At 50.2% G+C, this 21,577-nt stretch overlaps 1 protein-coding gene across 2 annotated transcripts in view; it reads left to right on the top strand.

The window, feature by feature from the left end:
* LOC108622891 (uncharacterized) overlaps positions 1–21,577 on the top strand; it is a 93,717-nt gene that overhangs the window by 34,363 nt on the left and 37,777 nt on the right. The window contains exon 2 of one of the 2 annotated variants that reach the window (XR_001916510.2): positions 5,682–5,724. The gene's annotated coding sequence lies outside the window, so the exon portion shown is untranslated. Of the gene's footprint in view, positions 1–5,681; positions 5,725–15,953; positions 16,294–21,577 lie in introns of those variants that run through there. The other variant, XR_001916511.2, reaches the window with a different exon arrangement.

The following is a 21,577-nucleotide window of genomic DNA, read 5'->3' on the forward strand; positions in this document are numbered from 1 at the left end:
CGTCGCGTCGTCGGGACGATGAAGCCAGAGAGCGCGGAAAGTGCAGGCCGTGACTGAAAACATCCCATGGCGATAACGATCTTCCGGCGATTAATTGGTACGACAGCGGCACACATTGGCGATGCGTTAACGGGTATATACGGCCTGCCGGTGCGCGTAACCAGGGTATCGTACGCGATATCTCCTCTCCTTATGACGCCGCGCCAGTCGACGACTTCCTCCGCCCTCCTCCAAGAGGAAAGAGAAAAAAAGAAATAAAAGAGGGACGACGCTTGCGTCCTGGGAGCGCCGATAAAGAAGGGAACCCGGGTGTAGCTTGCGCCGGAACTCCGGTTCCGGGGCAAGGTCCGCGGGGAAGCCAGCTGCCGGAAGTTGCCAAGGCAAGGCGCTGCTTGCAACCGTGAAAAGCTCCGCCAACCTGATCCGAGACGAACCGCAAGCTCGGCTTGCCGGGTACGAAACCTCCGGCGAAAGCTTCCCTAAAGCTCTAACACCAACGATAACGTAGGAATCCCAGAGGCACTCCCCCCGAATTATCCTGAGAATCCTGAGAGCTTCGGATAAGTAAGACTAATCCCCTTACTCTTCGAGCTTTCAACTGAAGATCATTGATTCTTTGTCTAATAAATTAAGTACTATCGTTACTGGCATTGTATACAAAGTATAGTCACCGTTTGGATAGAACTTCGAAACTCCTCAACTATCCGTTTCTGAGAAGAATCACAAGTTCACCGTGAACACGCGAATGCGTTGTGTAAACGTAAGCAGGGACAGAATCGAAATCCGATGAAATCGTGATGGTAGTACTATAATCGATTCCCACATCGCGCCAGCATACGGTTCGGCCGTTAATCACTTGGGCGACGTTACACGCGCGGTACCGCTCGCGGCTCTTCCTCGCGTCTTACGATAAAGCGCAGCTGCGCGGGGATCTCCGATTGCCGCGGTTCTTCGAGGTCAGCCTGCGTTGCCCGTGGCACACGCCGAACCGTCGTTGGTCCACCTGCTCACTTCTTCTCACCTGCGCCCGCGCCGAACTTTCGTCCCATCGCACACGATCCCTCGCACCTTACGACGCGACGGGAAAAGTCGTATCGAGTTTACGGGCTTCGATAAACCGGCCACGATTTTATGGTTACCGTTTATGGTTGAGATTTTACGATCACTCAAAGAATTAGTCGAGTCTCGTCCTCGATTAAACGGATCTCGTTCTTCGAAGTTCGAGGTAACAGGATTCATTTAGAGTATGGAAACATGTTGGATTCAGTCGAAGTTGCGATACTGAAACCGTGCCAATGCGATTCGTCGACGTATTAAATCAGCGAGTCAAAGAAATGGCGAGCCATAAGAAGCATGTCGAGAAATGATTTGGTTGTCTCGAAGAATGTACAGTATAAATGGTCGTTGAAGTCGTAGAAAGGAGTTTGGGAACACCTTGCACGACAGGTGCCATCTCAGCTCGCGAGAGCGTGCGGCTCGGTGTCCAGTCTCGGTTTGGTGGCCGTGTCCGGTTGACGGTATCGCCGCTACTTAAAAATATGTTAGCGACCGGTAACATAAGCACCGTGACCTCCGCGATACGATCTAAAAGAGGACCCGGGGGCCCGATGGCCGTGTGCGTCAGATGCTTTTTACGGGCCGACACCGAAGAGGGTGACACGAGCGTAACCGTCACGGGCCCCGGAAAAATGCCGAAACCGATGTCCCCCGATAGAGCTGCTCGACGACCGCTTCGAAATTTGCGATTCCTACAACTTTTCGAAGACGGGGAGAAACAAAAACTCGTATTCCGAGCTCTAATAATTCATTTTATGGAAATGATATCGGAAAACGTGGACAGAGGGGCGGCGAGGGTGGAACCGGCGGGTGGACGCGCAGCCTGGGACAACATATTTTCCCAGAAATTTAGCGTGGCCGATTTCAAGCCAATAAATCAAACTGACCGGCGGCGCCGGGGATGAGTCCAGGATATCTCCATATCGAGATTCTTTAGCATATAGAGTGCGGCTTGCGTAACCCCTCGGACATCGCGAGGTGATCCGCTTCCACGAGAAGACACTCTCCGCTTCCTCAGCCCCCGCCTTGTCTTGGTCCATGAGGCGACTCGTTGTTTCACGAGGGTTGGCCCGGTTGACTGAATAAAAATTACGGAATATGTTGCATATAAAGTAAGTGAAAAACAGACCGAGATGATGAATTACCGCGAGACCGAGGCGGAGGTGGCGGAGATAACAGACACCGCCATCGATCATCAGAGCCCTGGCCAAACCAATGACGCGACCTCTTTTCTCCTCCTTCTCAGACCGTCGCTTCTTCTTCTTATCAGTTTGTACTTCTTTCCCCTCGACACGATTGAGAAGATTCGAGTAAGAAAAATGCAAGCCCGGTCCAGCGTCGGATATCGATGTACATAGAGGATCGACAGACAGGATACACCGTGAAAGGTGCAAAGTGAGTCTAAGCGTTGTGTAAATCCGAGCTCGTACGAGACAAGAGGAAGGAACGCGTCGCGTCGGATGAACGTAGGAAAAGGAGCGAGAGCAGGAGGGAAAGACGAAACGGTGAAGTCGAGCGAAAAGGGTGGTAGGCGAAAGGAGAAGGCGTGAGAGCGGAGCAAACAAGGAGATAGGTAAGCAGGCAGGGGGCAGAGACGCTTTCGAGGCTCGAGAGTCGCGCGAAATCTGCATTTCAGCCTTCCATCCTCGCGCTTCTGCCGGCGCGGCTTCCTGGAGACCCCGAGAGCTTTCGAACGGGGCTCGCAAACACTCCCGAGTCGCGGGAAAGCTTCCCAGTCTCTGTGTGCGTGTACACGGTTACCGAGCGTCCAAAGCCCTCGACTCCTCTTTGTAGCCACCCTACTTTTGCTTTCGCGCCACTATTTGCCTACCGGGAATCAGCGTTTTCCGACAATACCCGGCAAAAACAAGATTGGTCCCTCTTCGTTTTGTCTCGCGGGCTTTAAAAAATACCACGAAAGATCATTTCGTATCGATCGTACATGTGTCATTCGAACGTATCCACGATACACTTGCGAGCAGATTTTATTACGCTTCTTCTGATCAACTAATATTTCCCGAAAGCTGGCGCAATGAAAAATCGCTTTGGAGAGTCTAGGAAACCGGAAGGAGGGTGCAAGAAGAGACGAAGGCGACGGGTAATTAATCCGCGGTTTTTCCTCGTCTAATTAGTTGGATTTATTCCGTTGGTTCCCCTTATCCGGAGCGAGGTCCTCCTCTCGGTTTGGTCGTCAGTCTCCAGCCGGCGCGTCGCGTCGCGTCGGCTCGGCCGGTCGGTCGGTCTTTCGCTCGCTCAACTTGGACGGGGCTGATGTATGGAAATGTATGCGGGGAGGCTCGCATTTTTCCAGCCGCGCTGCCTTCATTTCCACCCCACACCACCGCGCCTCGTGGCTCCTTCGGCCACGACTGCCACCCTCCTTTCCTCGAAGATCCCGCTCGCTTCTTTCGGCTCGTGGCACCCGTGACACCCTCCCCTTTAATCACGCGCCTACTCGTTAAATTCGTGTCATGCCGTGATTTCTCGCGATTCCCTTCCCGGAATCCCACGAGGTATCCGATCACGGCTTTTCACTTTCTTCTTCTCAACGTTCGGCTCCTCCGTTGTTTTCAAAGCACGAGCACGCGTTTTGCGAATCCGCAACCGTTTTCGGCGAGGGGATCGCGTTGCGACGCGAATAAATCCTCGGCTGGTTTAATATTTATGCGCGCGAACGTAATCGCTTGCCAGAGCGAGTTTTTGCGCTCATTGTAATAATTAGCGGAGGTGATGCATCGGCGAGCGTTGCTTTACATCGTTACGTGACCGAATTAATTTTTCATCCCGATCGCGCTCGGATTTTAATTAAACGCCGCGTTTCGGATAAACGCGAGACGCGATGACGGCGCATACTTCGTTCCGTTCCGTTTCGTTTTAAATAAAATAAACGAGCCCTCGCAGAGTACGTTTCCCGTCGCCGATTCCCATCGGTCGCATGAGTAGACATTAATGTAAATTAGTCACTGCTACCCATTTACTGATAAACGGAATGCCTGTGCACGAAGTCTGATTGTTGTTCGGCAAAAATTTAAATTGATAAGGGTAAAATAATTGTTTCGCGGATTAAATTCCGTAGAAGGTGCAACGACGAAGTCGCTGAGCAAGGACTGAGCAAAATGTGTCTTGAGAAGTATGTCCTGCTATGGGAGACATCGGGAGTGATAGATAAAACGCGATAAGTGCACGTAGACATGAATTATGCATCGCCACGGTATGCGCGATAATTGCCGCGCTTCATTAAAACCAGATCACTCATTGTCAAGGCAAGAACGCAACGGCTTACGAAGCTGTAAACTCGTCACGATGAGCCGATCAATATCGTTACCGGGAATCGGGATCGCTGGTGGCGATCACCAATCGAATCTCTGGCACGATGGAATCGAAAACGAATACAGTCTGAAAAAGTGAGTTCGCCTTTCTCGATTGTCAGGCTATTGAAGTGGGTGCATATTGCAATTCTTAAGTGATATCGAAAAAATGCAATTTGTCGACTGATCGCCGTAAATGTATTACGTAAATATCTGCAGACTCATTATTTTTTCACTCGCAATCGTAGGCATGAATCGTGATAGTTCGGTTTCGAGGACGAGGTGTCCAGAACTAGTAGACTCGCCCGTAAAGGCGCTTGAACCTTTACGGAGAAGTTCCCATTGCACTCGATAGGAGCGACAGCGAACGAAAGACAGAAAGAAATAAAAGTAGGGACGGAAAACGAAGGAAGAGAGGCGAGGTATGGTCAGCCACGTAGCTAGCAAAGTAGTAGGCACTGTAATGGGTAGCAGCCAGTAGGTGGCAAGACTGCGTGACGAGGCGATTGCGAACCGTGACTAAAATATTTAAAAATATGTATCTTTCTGGCCGGACTGCCGTCCAGTTCCAGTTCCAGTCCGGGACTCCTAGCCAGAGAGAGCACCTTCCCCTCGCCACGCCGTGTTTATTTCGCGTTTCCTTCCTGGCCGCGAGCTTGCCCTCGTTACCGAAGGGCTGCCATCCCTAAGACCCGTTCCAAATTACCAGTCCCCTTTTCCTTTTCGTACTGCATCTTACTGCAAAAGCTCAAAAGATGGTTGACATTTTTTATAGAGAAATTATACAGAATACACTTTTGTAATATAATTAATGTCGAATGAGCATGAATCGAAACTCTTTATACAGAAGGATGCAAATAAATTCCATATTTCTATGTGCTGTTTCGGCTAGAAACGTTAATCGAGGGCCAGGTGATGTCGCAACTGCAGGTTCGAAGTGCAACTGCGTTCACAATAATACAGAGAATGACCTCAACGGCCCCTCGCAGCCGGGTGCGAAATGCCGGCAAACGGTCGTGGCCAGTCTGCCGCGATGCATATTCATGATTCTCCTTTTTTCTTTCTTTATTTCTGATCGGCCATCGCGGGAAAGAGGAAGTGAGTTCTGCTGAGCGCAACGCGTTAAGGACAACCCGCAGGGCACGACCGGGCGCATACTAATCACCCTCCTCACCGATTTTCGAGACTTCCGACATTCTCGCGACTCGCGTTTCTCATAGTCTTACTTAGGAACGATAACCGCGCTTCGTCACTTCGATAAATCCTTTAGCTGCCGATAATAGGCGAAATCTACATAAATATCTTGTTACGTTTCAGGTTCTTATCACCGGACAAAGAGGAACCGCGAGGGACCTTTACGGTAAGCGATCAAACGTTTATATGCTTCCTGTTGCTTCTTCCGAATGTAAAACGACGTCCGAAACGATTACGCGGACGGCGTCGGGGCGGGCCTCTAATGGGGCATTAAATAAAAATATTCATTGGCGGGTCGGCGAGGGGCGCGGCTCACGGTTTTATGGAGCTTAATTGTAAGCGAAACCGCGGCGCGTTTCGCCGATTCGGGGCATTAATTTAATTCGCATCGTCCCTCGGTCTCAGCCGCTAGCCGCGAATTTTATGGTCGCTCGAGAAAAATCCCCTGGCAAACGTTTCTCGTTTGCCGCAACCCCGGGTCAAGTATATATCACCTCGTTAACATTTCCGCTCTTGAAGTTAGTGAAAACTGTCATTAAAAAGAATAACAGAATTTAATTATTGATCTATCGAGTATAATAACGTGGACCGGCTTTATTTTGAGAAACGACTTGGAAGCTCGGAAACGTATCTTGATTCTGAAAGAAGCGTAGAGAAGAAGTACAGTGAAAAAGAGGGTAGGAGGTGGCTGGGGTCTCCGGTAGCGGTGGCAGTTAGCGCGAAAATAAAATAAGGATGGAACGAAATAAAAGGCAGGAAAAATAAGTCGGCCCTTATCTCGTCCACCCGTCCCGTCCCGTTCCGTTTCGCCTATGCATATTCAAGAGGCGCGTAGAGCCGTCTTCGTTCCTCGAGCCTCCTTCTCTCCCTCCGACAACGTAAACCCCACGAGACATCCCCGGGTTCTCGTGGTTGTTGCTACTACCGTTGCCTCGTCGGACTCTATACTTACCCGCGTCCGCCACCCGCTAATTTCTAGGCTTCCTTCTTTAATTGCACCGGCACGATAATAACACCGTGTTGCACCGCTCCGCGTATATCGGCTCGCGCCGCGGGATTCGTGTGTGGGTGCGATCCCGAGTATGTAAATAGGCGACGATACCGTGTAACGAGGTGACACCCACTCTTGCGCCTCGAGATAATCTTTATTGTCGCGCTATGTTCGACAAGAACCTACGGCTTCTTTTTACCTGTTCCCATCAGGAAATCGCTCTTTTTTTTTTAATCTTTCGTGAAGAAACTGTTTACCGACCGGTTTAGTTTTCTTTGACGCACCGCTTTCGAATCGAACGCCCGTTACATAAAGTCGGACGGATTTCGCGGTGCCTTGACCCGATCGGCGCGCACCGGGGAATTTAACATGCGAGCCGCGTGTATTTTAGTAGAATAAGGTCAGAACCGGGCGACGACGCTCCTCCACGAAGAGGTCGCGTATGGTATAACTCGTTGCCGAACCCCGGCATCGACGAGCCGACACAATGGCGGCAACGGCGATCGCCTCTCTCGGAATGGAACCAAACGAAACGAGTTCGCATTGTCCGCCGCCGTGACACGCGTCTTATCGCATTCTTATGACGCGCGTGACACCGCGCCTATATGCTCGGCCCTCTTCGGCTACCACGGTCCATTATGGCCGTGGAAAACGGGCCGATCGATCAGACCCGCACACACTACGGATGACTTATAGTTAAGAGTGACGCGATTAGAAACTTTCCAAATGGTTAATGAACCCCCTGGCACTGTTCTACCATCAATGTGACAATCATACTCTTTCACAATTTATTCGGTCGTAAAATTCTCTGCGATATTTGAAAATCGAGATAAATTCGTGAACAATCTAATAGCCAATAATAACTGTGAAAGTGTTACGTTTGATGAAATGAAACCACGACTAGTAGTTGTTTTAGTCGACCCGTTAGGCGCCAGTCTTGTTACCAAGGTGAATCGACAAGGGTCAAAGTCACTATACTTTATGACAGATTTTTTCAATCATTGCCAAGATTCATTCAAAAGAATTCTAATGCAGTTTTCTTTAACTCTGCATCCATGATTAAAGACAATTCGTTTCGAAGGTAGCGTCGTCACAATGAATAAAAAAATGTCGTTGAGTCCCGTTAGGCGCCGTTCGAGTCTACACGAACGGTAAAACGCGGCAGTACACCGAACCGATTGAAAAGTTACGATCGGCGATTATCGGCGAGGATTAGCAATCGGGCATCGAGAGTGCTCGTACAGATATCGAGGCGCGATGGGCGCGGCACGCGGCATTCCTCCTCGAAGAGCTCCGATGGCATTGTTCCATCGCGTCGTCGCACCTCGATCACGCCTCCGTCACGTGGCCCACAATTCACGGGACGTGACTACAGGGACCTCTTCGGCTGTCTAACCAAACGACCGTCACTTGCACCGTAACGAACGGCTATTATTTTTTTTCTGCAAACTTTCCGTTCGCTTAACGATTGTGAAAACGATTCCACGTGAATTTTCAATTCGGTCAAACGAAGGATTGTATCATCCCATGGATGTTCCTGTTCAATAATTGGAGATAGAAACACGGGACTCTATATTTCTTTTTCATATAAATAAATAAGTTTCTGTTAAAATTGCGGAAGGCTTGAAGAAAGTAAACAGTGACTAAGTATAAACGAGGGGCCACAGGTTGGATTTCGAGGAAGCAGAAACGACGGGTGATTTCGCATGAAATTATATACTGTTCGTCGGTTATCGGCGTCCCTCGAACTGTAAAAATCGTTATAACTTCTCGTTAATATTTTTCTGGTCTGACCGTGGAACGAACGGCCACTCACCTGCCGCTCATTAGAAGCCTTATCGCTAATTAATCCCTACAGGAACGGCGTCACGGCTCTCGTGTCGTTGCCTCTCTTTCTCTCTCCTAGCCCCTTTACCGTCGTCGTTTCTGCCTATTATGGTTATACTTCCTGAACTCGTCACCCTACCATCCTGGCTGGCTCGCGTATCCCCGCGGTGCGTGCAGGAATCGCCGCGGAGTCGCGTGTTTCTCCTTCCGAAACGAGGGGGATAAGGCCGACCGACCGACCCTTACGAGAAACGAACAGTCATCCTCCTCCGTCTTGCGATAAATCTTTTCGTGTTCATCTATGGTAACGCTCCATGTGCAGCCCGGGATATTTAATGAACGCGAAGAGTAGAGAAGAGAAGAGAAGAGAGAGAAAGAGAGAGGGAGAGTGGAAACGCGTCGGGGTTTAATGGAAAGCGCGAACCGGGATAGCAGGAAGGAACTGGTCAATTAAAATCGCCGAGGGAATCGCGATCGCGTTTCTCGCGTCCTCCCCTTCGAAACGAGCTTCGCTTTAAAAGCGACAACCTTCGATTATCGCGCGATCAGATTCGTTTCTTTTTCCACGCTAATTAATAGACTCGACTACGTGATTTCCGTTAGCCGTGCGCGTTACGTGGCACGGCTCGCCGCCGCCGTTCCGTCCGCGGAAACGGAGATACGATCGTGTTCCTATCGAACAGCTAAACCCAACAAATTAGCGAGTAATCTCCGCGTTGCTTGCTATCGACGTTCGAGAATTCAATTACGAGCTGCCTCTCTGTCGGATGCTGTCTTTCAAAACGTAATTTTTCATTTTAATTTCAACGTCGCGGTGCAAGTCTTGCGAAATTCACGAACGCTTGTCACCTAACAGAAAATGTACACGAACGTTCGTCGATTGAAAAAATACTCTTTAAAGTTCCTCATTCAAATGTAACAAACTTCAGTTTGTTCATTCATACACCAACAATAAAAACGGCTGATTCATTTATATGTTTCAAAATATGTTTTATGAACGGCAAGAACACGTAAGACGAATTCCGAAAGCGTTGCATCGCGTGCGACGATTCGCACGAATCATCCTGCATTGCGCAACGATCGCGAACGACAAAACGACGACCACGGCAGCGGTGGCGGCGTTACGTAAAAGAAGCTGGGGCCCTTGATCGCATACTCGATTCGATCCGATAACGTGGCCGGCGACATTTACAATAATGTATTCAGTCAATGTGTCAAGAGGACCGATCGTTGTTTCAGCTATCCGCGACGTTGTTAAGCCACTTAAGCCCACGGGCGACGCGACAGCTGGCATAGGTCAGTATCATTATCTCGCGAGGAACGAGAGTGAAACGACGAATCGATAGACGTACGGGACATTAATAAACATGAAGAGGCGACCCGCACGAGGGCCCGGACTTCTCCTCTCTCTTCTCTTATTCTTATCGTCCCGACTTTTACTGACTCGATTCCCGCGAACCGTTCGATAAATAACTCGTCTGGCAAATAGAATCGCGATCGGTTTTCAGCGGACGCGGATCGGCACGATAATCAGATGCAAACGTTTTCCCTCATGCGCGGAGGAAACGTTTAATTTCCCTCCGATTTTCTCGCGTAAATCACCGGCCAGCCAGAGGGTGGCTTAATCTGGAGCGTACTTAGTAAGCTGCAATTCGTTTACGTAGGGTCGAGAGTTCAAAAGCGGTTTTTAAATCCGTCGGCACGCGATACCCCTCGAACAGCTGTTTTAAGTTGTGAGTCGATCGCCAGGCTTAATCGAGCGACGCGCGTTACCTCGTAACGTAGGCGAGGATGAAAAGAAAGGAGCGGGACGAAGACAAAGCCCACCACCTCCGCCGGGGAATAGGCGCGCGCGCGCGGCAACTTGTTAATTATTAATCAGCATGTTTAATTCATATTGCGCGCGCCAGCTGTTTGTTTCCTTGATGCGCGCTAAGGTCTTGTACTTACTCCACCGTGTAAACATTACCACAGGTAAGCATCGCGCTCTCCGGGTGCTTAACAATTCTCTCGCTCTTTGTTTCTCTGGCAAACCGCAACATCGACACTCTCTAACCATTTCTTTCTCCGTAACCCTCTCCCACGCTATCGGTGTTTCAGCCACGTAACGCGTCCTCTCGTGTACATATGCACATCGCAAGCACAAGGTCGCCTCGTGCACGGTTCTACGTGCGCCTCTTACGAGGATAGCATTCCTTCGCCATTTTTCATCGTGCTACGTTTCTACTCGTTGCGCAATACTTTCAGTTATTCATAGGTAGAAAAACGAGTGGAAAAAGGAGGAACTGGTCAATTAGTTTGATCTTTTTAATTCGTTAAAGACGAAATAAGGGATGTATTTTTGGTATGACACCGAGTTACTCGCAAAACGTTGGGAGACCGTCTTCCCTGTTCCCTTCGTTTCAAGGGGCGTTTATGGGTTTATTATACGAGCGGAGGGCCTTCATACGCTGGCATGGATGCCGCGAAAGTCAGTGCCACGATGATTCAGTGTCGTGCGAGTTGGCGCGAGTCCGACCGCGAGGCAACATCCACGCGAGTCTAGAAGCGGAGCCATAAAAAAAAATGCCCGGTCGAGTGAAAATAAATCTAACCTCGGGTCGACTGTCGGGTATCCCTTAACGCGGGGTAATAGAAACGAATAGTCGTAGGAGGGTAGAAGGGAGCGAAAATGGATACGACAGGATTCCCGGATCATTTTAAAAGAGTTTCATGGGCATCGTTTACCGAACAGCTTTAATGCTTGACAAGCTCTGCATTCCAAATCAACGATAATACAGAAGATTAATTCAAACGAATCGTTGCCTAATCGCTGAGCTTGTAGAGTAGACGGTTGGTCTGTATACGCTCAGGTTCCACGACGCACCCAGCCCTCCGCCTCTCCGAAGAAAATGTTATTGAAGGATCCGGTTGAAAGTCTGGGACGCGAGTGCGGCTAGAGAAGAAAGATGGCCACGAGGGGAGAGAAAAACGCGGAGGCTGAACGAGGAAAGAGAAAAGCACACTGGGTTTACCGCACTGCTACCACCCTTAGCGCGGTCTGAGTTCATTGCGCGAGTCATCAGTATCCATAAGCGATGAGTTACCCCTGGTTCCCGCGGCAGTCCTCTCTTTCTCTCGACGAAAGGTAGGAAGAACGGGCAGCTAGAGGGATAAACGGAAGGAAGAAAGGAGAAGGCAAACGGGGTTGGCGAGGGTTGAGCCGAGGGCATCTGGTTCGGTTGTTCGGTGCACTCCTCCTCTGTCGGTCGGTCCAGGATGCTGCAGCGAACGACGGTGTACAACCGGGAGGCGAAGGCCGAGAACAGTGCCGGCGGTGGGTGGTTGATTTTCTTAGGTCAACGTATAATGAAGCCACCGCGGAGGAGACCGGGGGAAAAGAGAAGAGCCTGGCGTCCTAGACCAATCCCTGGGCTTCCTGGCGAACACCCCGTCACGGGGGCGAGCCAACCGGCGACGAACGCTTCGAGGAGCAGCCGCTTCCAGAAGGAACCGACCCAGGAATCGACCAGCTTTCGATACGCTCCTTCGAACACGGATCCTAGCTCTCGTCTATGTTCTCCACCCCTGAGTCCTCCTACCACTCTCTTCTTCTTCTTGCAACATGCTCGCGGCCAAACTTAATAACGGATGGTCCGCCTGTGCAGCACGCTCCGACGATTGAATCGAACGAGTTGCACAATGTGTTTTCTAGTCGTTCCCTCGGAGAAACGATTTCGGTGACTCTTTAAACACTCGAAGAAAGCTGTAGGTGAGGTATCAGAAGTAAATTCTTCTTCCTGTGCCATCGTATGGTTTCCAGTCGCGTAGCCGATGAACGATGGTCCAGTCCGATCAAAGAGTCGACGAAGGAAAAGGGAGACCGAGGGCCGGGGGGTGTGGAGGGACGGGGGCAGGTGGTCTCTCGTCCGTGTTCTCGGAGGCAAACGGGGCGAGATGGAAAAATTGCCTCGATGTAAAAACATGAGAATCGCTTCTCCGGGCGTCCACACTCAATAAAACGACCCCGACCCAAGAGAGATACGCGATCCAGCGAACCGCACACGGCGAGGAGCACTCGGCCGGGCACATTTACAAAGACCGTGGCCGCGTACAAACGCGTCCGGGGATCGTTCCTTCTCGAGAAGAAGGGAGGTTAGACAGAGGGAGAAGAAACGGAGCCGAGTGGTCAGCTATCGAAACCTCCTACCAAAGCCAAAGCGCCACCCCCGATGGGACCGGCTCCATCGGCCAATAATAAAAAATATACGATCTGTTGGCTAACACGGACGCAACCGGCCGGCACACCGACGAGCCGAATTATACTTCGAGGCTGCGTCTAAGTGATCGCATTTCCACATAGACGAGCTAGCCCGATACGATATGAAAGACTGGCCGGTACCGTTATTGCCGCGTGGCCAGACCCGTTGAGGGGGCTGAAAAAGACCGGCTCGCCACGGGGCGCCCGGAATCCATGAGGGTATCATCGAGCTTCGATACTTTTCGGATTCTTTATGATCGACCGCCACCCTCCGGGAAACTCGCGAAAAAAAGTACGTACATACATGTGTACATGGACGCGATGAACGACCTCGCGACACTCCAATCGTATTTTGCTTCCCACCGTTAGCAACGATTTTCCTCGCATAAAGAAATATTTGTAACTCGCGCCACCCCGATGTCGTGTAAATGATATTTCGAACGATATGTTGGGTAAGAACCTTTAGAAAATAGGAATATATATTTTATCACGTATGCATTTTAAACATCGGTATTATTGATATAGTGAAACAAAGTAGCGACGATTATTTATGTCGGCATAATTTTGAGAATACAACGATGATCAAGGATGCGGTTGGAGCGCGGATAATTACGAGAAATCTATCATCGCGCTCCCCTCGAACGCGCGTGGATACTATACGGGGCAAAGTTAACGAAAGAAAGATGATCCATTCGTCATAATATAAAAATGGCCGTGACAGCGTTATCTGTGGCCATTTCCTGCAGCCGTACTTCGTCGGGTTCCCCGGGTCTCACTTGTCACTATACCGGAGGTAATGATCATTACCAAGGGTTTGAACCCCCGCGCGCGCGAGAGAAGGAAGTCGGGAAGGGTGGCGAAAGAGGGTCGAAAGTAAAAGACGGTGATATAGACTCGAGTCGGAACGTAGTGTTTCCTCTCTCCTCGCGACGTCACCCATGGGTGGGACAAGATGGCCGCTGGGTAGGACTTCTCTGGGCCCGGTCGGGTTTATGCGTCGTAATAAATGGTAATTTAAAACAGCGAGAACTAACAATTTCTTTCTTTATTTCCTCCCCGATGGTCCGCGCTCAAGAGGCACCCACACGCTCGCGCAAAGGCACGTCGCCCGCCGCTCCGTAGCAAATACGCGTAAGGGTGGTTTTCTTGGACGGTGGTAAAAGACTCTCTCGCGATCTCCTGGCTGCGAAACCTCAGGAGGGGTTGAAAGACGCACCCACCTTCTTCGTATAACACCCCGTGAGCCAGTCAACCAACCAGCCCACGTAATATAAAGAGATATGTGCCGCGGAATAGCATTACCATTAGGAGATATAGTTTAGCGGAGCCACCAGATGAAATGAGATACTGCGGCTGAATCATGCATGAAGCGAAGGTGCGATTCGCCACCTTTCTTGTACGTCTCTGCCCTTTTCTCCACGCGTGTACCACCGGAATCATCTCAGAAGCTATCTTTCCCGTCTGACGTCGGGCCCCCTCCTTCCATCGGGTATTGCCGGGTTTTATGGACCCGCCGCTTTGTTTTCCTCTCCGCTTCCGGGTTCTCCGTTTTTCATCTCCAGACTCTCTGATCTCTTTTTCACCGACGAGAAAAGTGAATATGCCACGGTATTCAAATGGCAGCCGTGCGACACTTTATTAAACGCGCTATTTGCATCACCCCTTCCGCCCTTCGCCCCGATCGAGACTCTTTTTTTTCACAGAGTTTTTCGGCGTCGAACTACCCCTAAACCGCTGATTAAAAAATCGAGAGAGGCTACCTGCCTCTATCTTCCTCCCCCGAAGATGTATCAAAAATGGATTAAGACGGGACTAAAGAGTGTCGCGGAGTGCGTCGCGGTGATATTACACGGGAGTGTCCGGGCGGAAGAAAAGTGGCCGAAGGGCGCGCGTGCACACATTATGCTAATTTGTCTTTTAATCTCACGTCCTGCCAGCAACGTTACACCCTCTTCCCCGAGCCAACTCGCTGGCTTCTCGCCTCTGCTAGATCGCAATCTGCGTTAGATTGCGTGCTATTTACTCGCCGGGAACGCGTTTAACCTTTTTATAACCGACGTGGGATTATGTTTTATTCTATCGATCCTTGAGAGAGGCCTGCTATGAGGCTTCCATTTATAATTTGTAATACACCTCTCAATGTTCCAATGATCTTGCATAATTTTCGTTTCTTCGTAAGACGCGGTGTACGATGACTGACAGTTTGGAAAATGAGAACGAGCGGTGAATAGGTGAAATACATTTGTCAGGTAAGGTGCGATCAAGGTGGATTTGGTTCTGCGCAGGCAGAACGGCGGAAAGCGTCGCGTCGCGTCGCGTTCGCCGGCGAAAGAAAAGTATGTATCCCGAATCAGGACCGGAACGAAGTAGGCGGGAAAAGCAGGTGGTGGTGGCCGACACCGGGGTTGGTGGGAGCACTTATGCATTTATGCATTCATATTTCCGTGGTCTCTGCTCTCGAGACGAGCCGCAAGAAGCCCGTTACCGTCGTCTTTCGAAGAACCGAGAGACGATTCCGCGCCAAGAAAGAACCAGGGAGGGAGGAGAAAGAGGCGGTGGGCGTAAAGTTGCCCCGGAATAATAATACAGACAGCTCGTGCCTGCTCGAGGAAAAAATCTGAATACATGAAACGTAATGACGAGAGGAGCGCGTGTCCCCTCCGCGACGTCGCGTCGTCGCTGCTGCAACAGGGGACACCCTTTACAGATACCCAAATGGAATTCCTCGTTTCTCCAGCGATCGAACTTTTCTCTTGGATCTATCGATCGATCTTTCGAATAAAAATATTGTTGTTACTAACGTACCTGCGATTTTAAGATCTTTTCCTTCGGGGGAATAGAATCGAGGTCTAACGAAAGCGGAGTAGACGCGAGTTGGTTAATGAAAAGAAAGTGAAAGTGCAAATGATACGTGCGTGTACATCGAGGATGTAAGTCGAGTAAAACATATGGATAAGAGGAAGGAAGGAATAAGGAAGGAAGGAAGGAAGGAAGGAAGGAAGGAAGGAAGAAGGAAGGAAGGGCGCCGTCGTAGCTCGGGTATCCGTTGCTCCGCCTATCGGCGCGCCTCGCGGTGGTGAATACATTTAGCCTGGTTAGTTTACAAATGAATACAGCGATTGAAGCAACTTATAATATCAATGTACCTCCGGCCTTCTCGCTCGCACGCCGGGCGCCACCCCTTGCGGGCATCTCGCTTCCACCCACTCTCTCGCGGGGTTCCATACAGAATGGCCATATTAACTTGATAATTAGCTCGGTTATACGACTTGCAGATGAGGAAAGACTCGGGACGGACGTCGGCTACCCCTACCAGGAGTGGTGCCAGTGTTCCTTGCTCTGCTCCCTATGCTATGCTCGACTCGGCCCGGCTCCTCGTCGCTCGTCGGATGGATATAGAACCCTTAGTTCGTATTCCTCTCCCTGTCTGCCAGGAACCCCGGCTGTGCTCGCTCCGCCGACGTTCACGCGCGACGTTCTCCTCGCGAGTAAAGTATAATCGAGATCGCTCGGTGTAAAATCTAAGTGCCGTCCCGTCAGGGACGAACTGTGTTCGTGGTTCCAACGGAAGTACCACGGGGTCACGTGTTCAACGATCAGGAGGACGATCACGTGCCCTCGGGAACCGGAGGATCGCTGGATCATCTTGGTACCGGCCTCTGACCGGAAGACCGGAGGTAGGTGAAGAACTCCGGTTTCGAGTTAAGGGAATAATAGAGGAATCGGAGTGCGCTGCTGTGCCCGGTGCAGCCGTCACGGTAGACGAACCGGAGAAGCGGACTAGGTGGCGCCTTCAAGAGTCAAAATGGCCGCGAAAGAGGAACTCGAGAGTGGAAAAGGGAGAGGCAGAGGGAGATCGCGAAAAGGGGAGAGAGAGGAGAGTGGCGAAAAGATCGCGTCGCCGTCGCGTCGCGAGTCCTCTTCTGGGTAGAAGCCGAGCCGAGCCGAGCCGAGTCTTGGCCCCGTGTCCTCAAAGAGATCGCGCGAAGGCCTTCCCGTCGCGAGCGCGCTGCGCGGATCGGGAATACAAAGTACACGCGCTCCGTTGAGGCGCATTCCGGGAGATGACTGGCATTGAAAGCTGGCTTTGGGGCCGCGCCTGCCTGCCTCTCCGTCTACGACCGGAATACAGAGGATGGCGGCCATATTAGGCTTCTCTCCTCCTTCCACCGTCTCTTCCTTTCTTTTCCTCCTCCTTTGCCTTCTCTCGACTTCTTCTTTGTTTCGATTTTCCAATGCACCCTCGAAAACCCTCCGCAGTCAGCTTGGCCCGGGCGAGAAATTTCGTTCCTTCAGTTCGATACCACGATAGAATCTTCGATCGAAGCTACTAATCGCTACCTGTCGTCGCGGCAATCTGTTCGTTCCGCAAATGATAGCTTCTAGCTTCGGACCTTGTAGATTTATCGCGAAGGTGTCTTACCTCTTCGGGTTATGTACCTGCTATTACGTTGCAGCTGCGCACACGAGCCTCGCTCCTGTCCTCCTGCATGCGAATCCTTGGTACCCCGACGTCTGTGTTAAGGGAGGACGATATTCGGTAGCGAAATCGCGAGCAAAAAGACAGCCAAGCCGAAGAGGGAGGAGGTCACTCGGACCGCACGGCGCGATACGTATACCTGCGTACGTGCCGTCACGTACACCATGAGGTTTTTACTGAAATGAAATCTAAATAAAGCGGTGGCTTCGTGCACGGCGATACGCCACAAATTGTGTTCCCATGAACGCGGCTACCCGTGAGAGACTCTGCCTGTTTTCACTGTCGCTCTTCTTGCCTCCGCGCGGACGCTACTTAATTCCTCCGAGAAAATCGTTGCAAGATCCAAGATTACTGGAGACAACTCGACGGCTCCAAGTTAAAAGTCAATTAGATTCGTCACAAATGGATCTTTAGACGAAAGTCAAAGTATTGCCAGAGCATTTGTCCGACGGGATTAAAAATGTTGTTCGTGCCAACGAGACAGGTCCGGCAATAAATTCGGGCACTGCGTTATCGGGGATGAGGACGGGGGTAGAGGGTGCACCGGGTAACACCTGCCCCGGTGTGTGGGTGCCACGCGAAGGGAGCAAAGAGGCCGACGAAAATAATGTATGCACCCCAGAGTATGCACAATGGAAACTCGAAAAGGTGAAGCCACCTGAGCCTACAGGCGGACCGTCGCGTTCGAGCCGGCTGCCGCTGTTTGGTACTCACGCGTTCCTCTGTTGCAACCGACAACGACGACGCAACGAGTCTAATTATTCCTACAATTTTCCCTTTTTCATCGTTTCTCTATCCCCAATTTATCGTCAAACCGGGATATGACCATTTGCCCGCCGGTTCTATTTATTTCATCTATACGTGACGTATTTCACAATCCGTGGCCTGAGGAAGAGTTTTGTAGTCACAGTCAGTAGTCGCGTGGAAATGTTTCCAAACTGGCAGACGAGATGAACAATGGAGACGAAGTGGGAAACCATCGTTTCAGTGGACCGTTCGATCGCAAGGACAAACAGAGAGGCAGTATTGCGGGAAACTGCAATAACTTCGGCTAAAACGTAGTTATCGTTAGCGGTCTGCCGTGATTATTTTCATTACGGTACGCGAAGCGATCGCTATCTACAACGCTTCCCACTGTACAGCCCGTCGCGGCAGAACCGGGGGCTTAGATTTCATGTTTTTTCTTAATGATTCGAGCAATTAGCCACGCTGAGTGCTCTGACTTCTCGTTCCAGCCTCCTCCCCCTCCCGTCTCTCGTCTACTTGCTCGGTTTCCCTTAACTAAGGGCGAACGACACGCCGGGGAAAGGAAATAATCGCGGCCGAACTATTACTTTGTTTATTACGCGCCGTCTACTCTGGTTAATTAGAAAAAAAGCGCCGGTTAGCCTGATCGCACGATCTCTGCCGGCGGCACTTCCGGAGTTTCCCGTCTAATATTTACACCCTCGAGTAAAAGCAACGAGCGAGACGTCGACCGATTTCGCAACCTGAGAACTATTCGAAGAACGAGGTATGAGCGTAAAAATTGTGAGAAGAAGAAATGGACTCCGGGCACATTTGCGTATTATTATGTTAACAATCGGCGCGAGCGCACAATAGCGAAATCCACTGAAAAGGGTAGAAGGAGTTCTCCGCGGATGGGAAGCAGGAGAGGGACACTGAGAGGGTGGCAAGCGTTATCGCATTATCGTATTGCGGCGCCTCGCTGCCGGGACTTGCTTTGCTCTTACGTAAATTCCTGAAAACAAAGATTTACACCGATAGAAGTAAGCCCAGACCGTTCGTTCCTCCAACCTCTCGTCGTTTCAACGACGAACAGCTTACAGTTAGAAGACTGAGTGGCAGCAGCTTTCAATATTCCTCGTTTCCATAAAAACCAAAACATTATTCCGCGAGAACTCCTTTTGCCTAGGATTCGTCGAGCTTCGTCTTCGAAGGGAAATCAGAAGGAGAATAGATAGAATGTCAGAATGTCCAGCGAGACCGTTTCCCAGATCCGAATGAAAGGTGCAGGTAGTTTTTCAACAGATAACTAGAGCCAGGGTGAAACGTGCAGCCCCTACGGCAAGAGGGAGGGGTGGGCCTAACGGCGGAGAAGGAGTAGGAGCCGGAAGAGGACGGAGCAGGACAGGCGGACGGTGGCGGCGGGTCATGGGTGGGTGGTGAATATGCAAATGTAATTGATATTACTTTTTAAATATTCCCCACTCTACCCGGCCGGAGCGGCCACCCGTCTGTTGTTCGTTCGCCTGCAGCAGAGGGTGCGCCAGCTTTATACACTCTTACTCTAAGTGCCTTTTACCCCCGGTGTCCCAGCACCCCCTTTTCTACGGCAACGCGCGCCACCCCGCACCCCTCGCCTGAACGAAGGTAATTAATAGGCTTGAAGATCTACTACGAGATCAGAACGGATAACGGGCGAACGGCTATCGTTACAAGTGGACCGTAACGAATTGTCGCGTCGCGAAGGGTCCACCGATTTGTTTCTTTTCTTCTCTTAATCGTTTCTTGTTCTCTTCTTAGCCCGTTTCATTTTCCAAACGAGTAACGCGGACGCACAGTTTATTAACGTTCATCGAAACGGCGAACGATCCTAATGTAGTAACCGCGTCAGGTTTTTCTCTACGATTCGTCAAACATCGTCCCTTCCCAGGTAACTAATCTGATTTCAGCCGGTGGCAGAATCTACCGGATTAGCATACGATTAATTTGCGCACACCGGCCAATGAATTTATTAGTTAAATGCATCGCATTGCCGACTCGGTAATTACAATTTATGACGCAATAATAGACCGGTCGGGTAATTGTCTCGCGAAGCGTAAACGAGCGGTCCACGGAAAAAAGGGGAACGGGGATGGATCCGGAACGCGGCTGGAAATTATTACAACTTTCTTCTCGAGCCGTTCGGAAACACAGGGACGAACCGATTCCACGTTTTTCGTGGGCCTCTTCGAATTATTTAACGTCCTACTTAGCGGTCACGGTGCGCACTTTCTTAGGGTAGATTTATGGAGAGAGGAGATGCCGCGGGTCCCCACGGGGCTAAGCGGTAACCCGGCGTGGTTTTACGCGCGGCCGCTCTCCGTCTCCGCGTATATAAAAGAGCGGTCTGCACCCGTTTTGGCCCGAGGAATTCCAGCGACGGCCGGCCTCGGTGCGCCAGCTAAATTAATGTCCACGCTTGCCACTCGCACCTTTCTTACCGGCGAATTCCGCTCCAAGGTGTATATCTGGGATTCGTGATGAATTGCGCGGTCGAACGATTATTTAGGGTTCCGTGAGTCCCGGCACGAAACGCTGCGCGCCGTGTCTGTGCACGCCTGCCTTTTTCTCCTTCGACTTTCAATGCTTTCGTTAAAACGCCTGCTCGCAATTCTCATCGACGTTGCGTAACCCCGGTGTTGAAGTTTCATTGAAATTACTTCAGGAAATACGGATTTATTTCTTGTCTGTATTCCGCTATTCCAAGTACAATTTTATTGCAATTGCATGATTTAATTCTTCGAATGTTACTGATTTTTTATTATCTCTCAGACATCTCAATAGACATTAAACGGTCGGATGCCAGTTTGAGAATGGTTCGCGCGGACATAAAAATAATGACCGTTTTTGTTTTTCATTCGCCACGGGCATGCTCATTAAGATTTACGATACCGCGTACACCGGACGAATAATTAGCCGTGAATTTGTGTATACGCCGTAGCACGCGTTCCCATGGAGGACGCCCGCGAGAATCCGTCGGTGACGCACATCTGCTAGCCTTCAAAGCAATTATACACACCCCTTCGAACCTGCAAGAGAGTCGCGTCTCCCGATCGTCTCGCAACCTTTCGTCAGGTTAAAGAGATAAACGCGAAACCGTGCGTGATTTTCTCATTGACTTCGAACAGTTGGCACAGACAGCGTCTAGAGAGACATATTTCCATGTCTTCGAATAATGAAGATTGAACGAGCTCATGCAAATTGAAGAGTAATCGGTGGACTGATAACCAAACTGCTAATTTTAAACAACACATTTGCAGAAAGAATCCTCATAATGTGTGCAGAACATGAAGAGTACGATACGAATGAACATTTATGACGATAAGAGGAGAATCGATTTCATTTTGCATAAAAATCCGCAGACTGCTAATGACCATTGCCTCTCTTTAACTTAACGACAAGAGTTAAGCTTGCCGGATCTGCAAAATCGAAAGTATCACGCGGATAGTTCGCGGCTCGTTTGATCGTAGTCGTACGTTAGTCGCGCATCGTTTGATCAACGAGCTGAATCGCCGGGGTTATTCCACAGCAACGACTTGTGAGAGTAGTTAAGGATGTATTGGCTATACAGTCAATCCCAAAAGTTTATGTACTTTAGAAAAACGCATTTCCTATAATTAAAAATAGTGTATTCTTCTTCTAATTTCGATATTTAATGAGTTAAGTATGATTATTTAACATTTTATTGATGTTGACAAAATCCGACCATTCCACCG

This window comes from Ceratina calcarata, unplaced genomic scaffold, assembly GCF_001652005.2.
Source record: "Ceratina calcarata isolate Rehan_Ccalc_2016 unplaced genomic scaffold, ASM165200v1 scaffold25, whole genome shotgun sequence".
Taxonomy (NCBI): domain Eukaryota; kingdom Metazoa; phylum Arthropoda; class Insecta; order Hymenoptera; family Apidae; genus Ceratina; species Ceratina calcarata.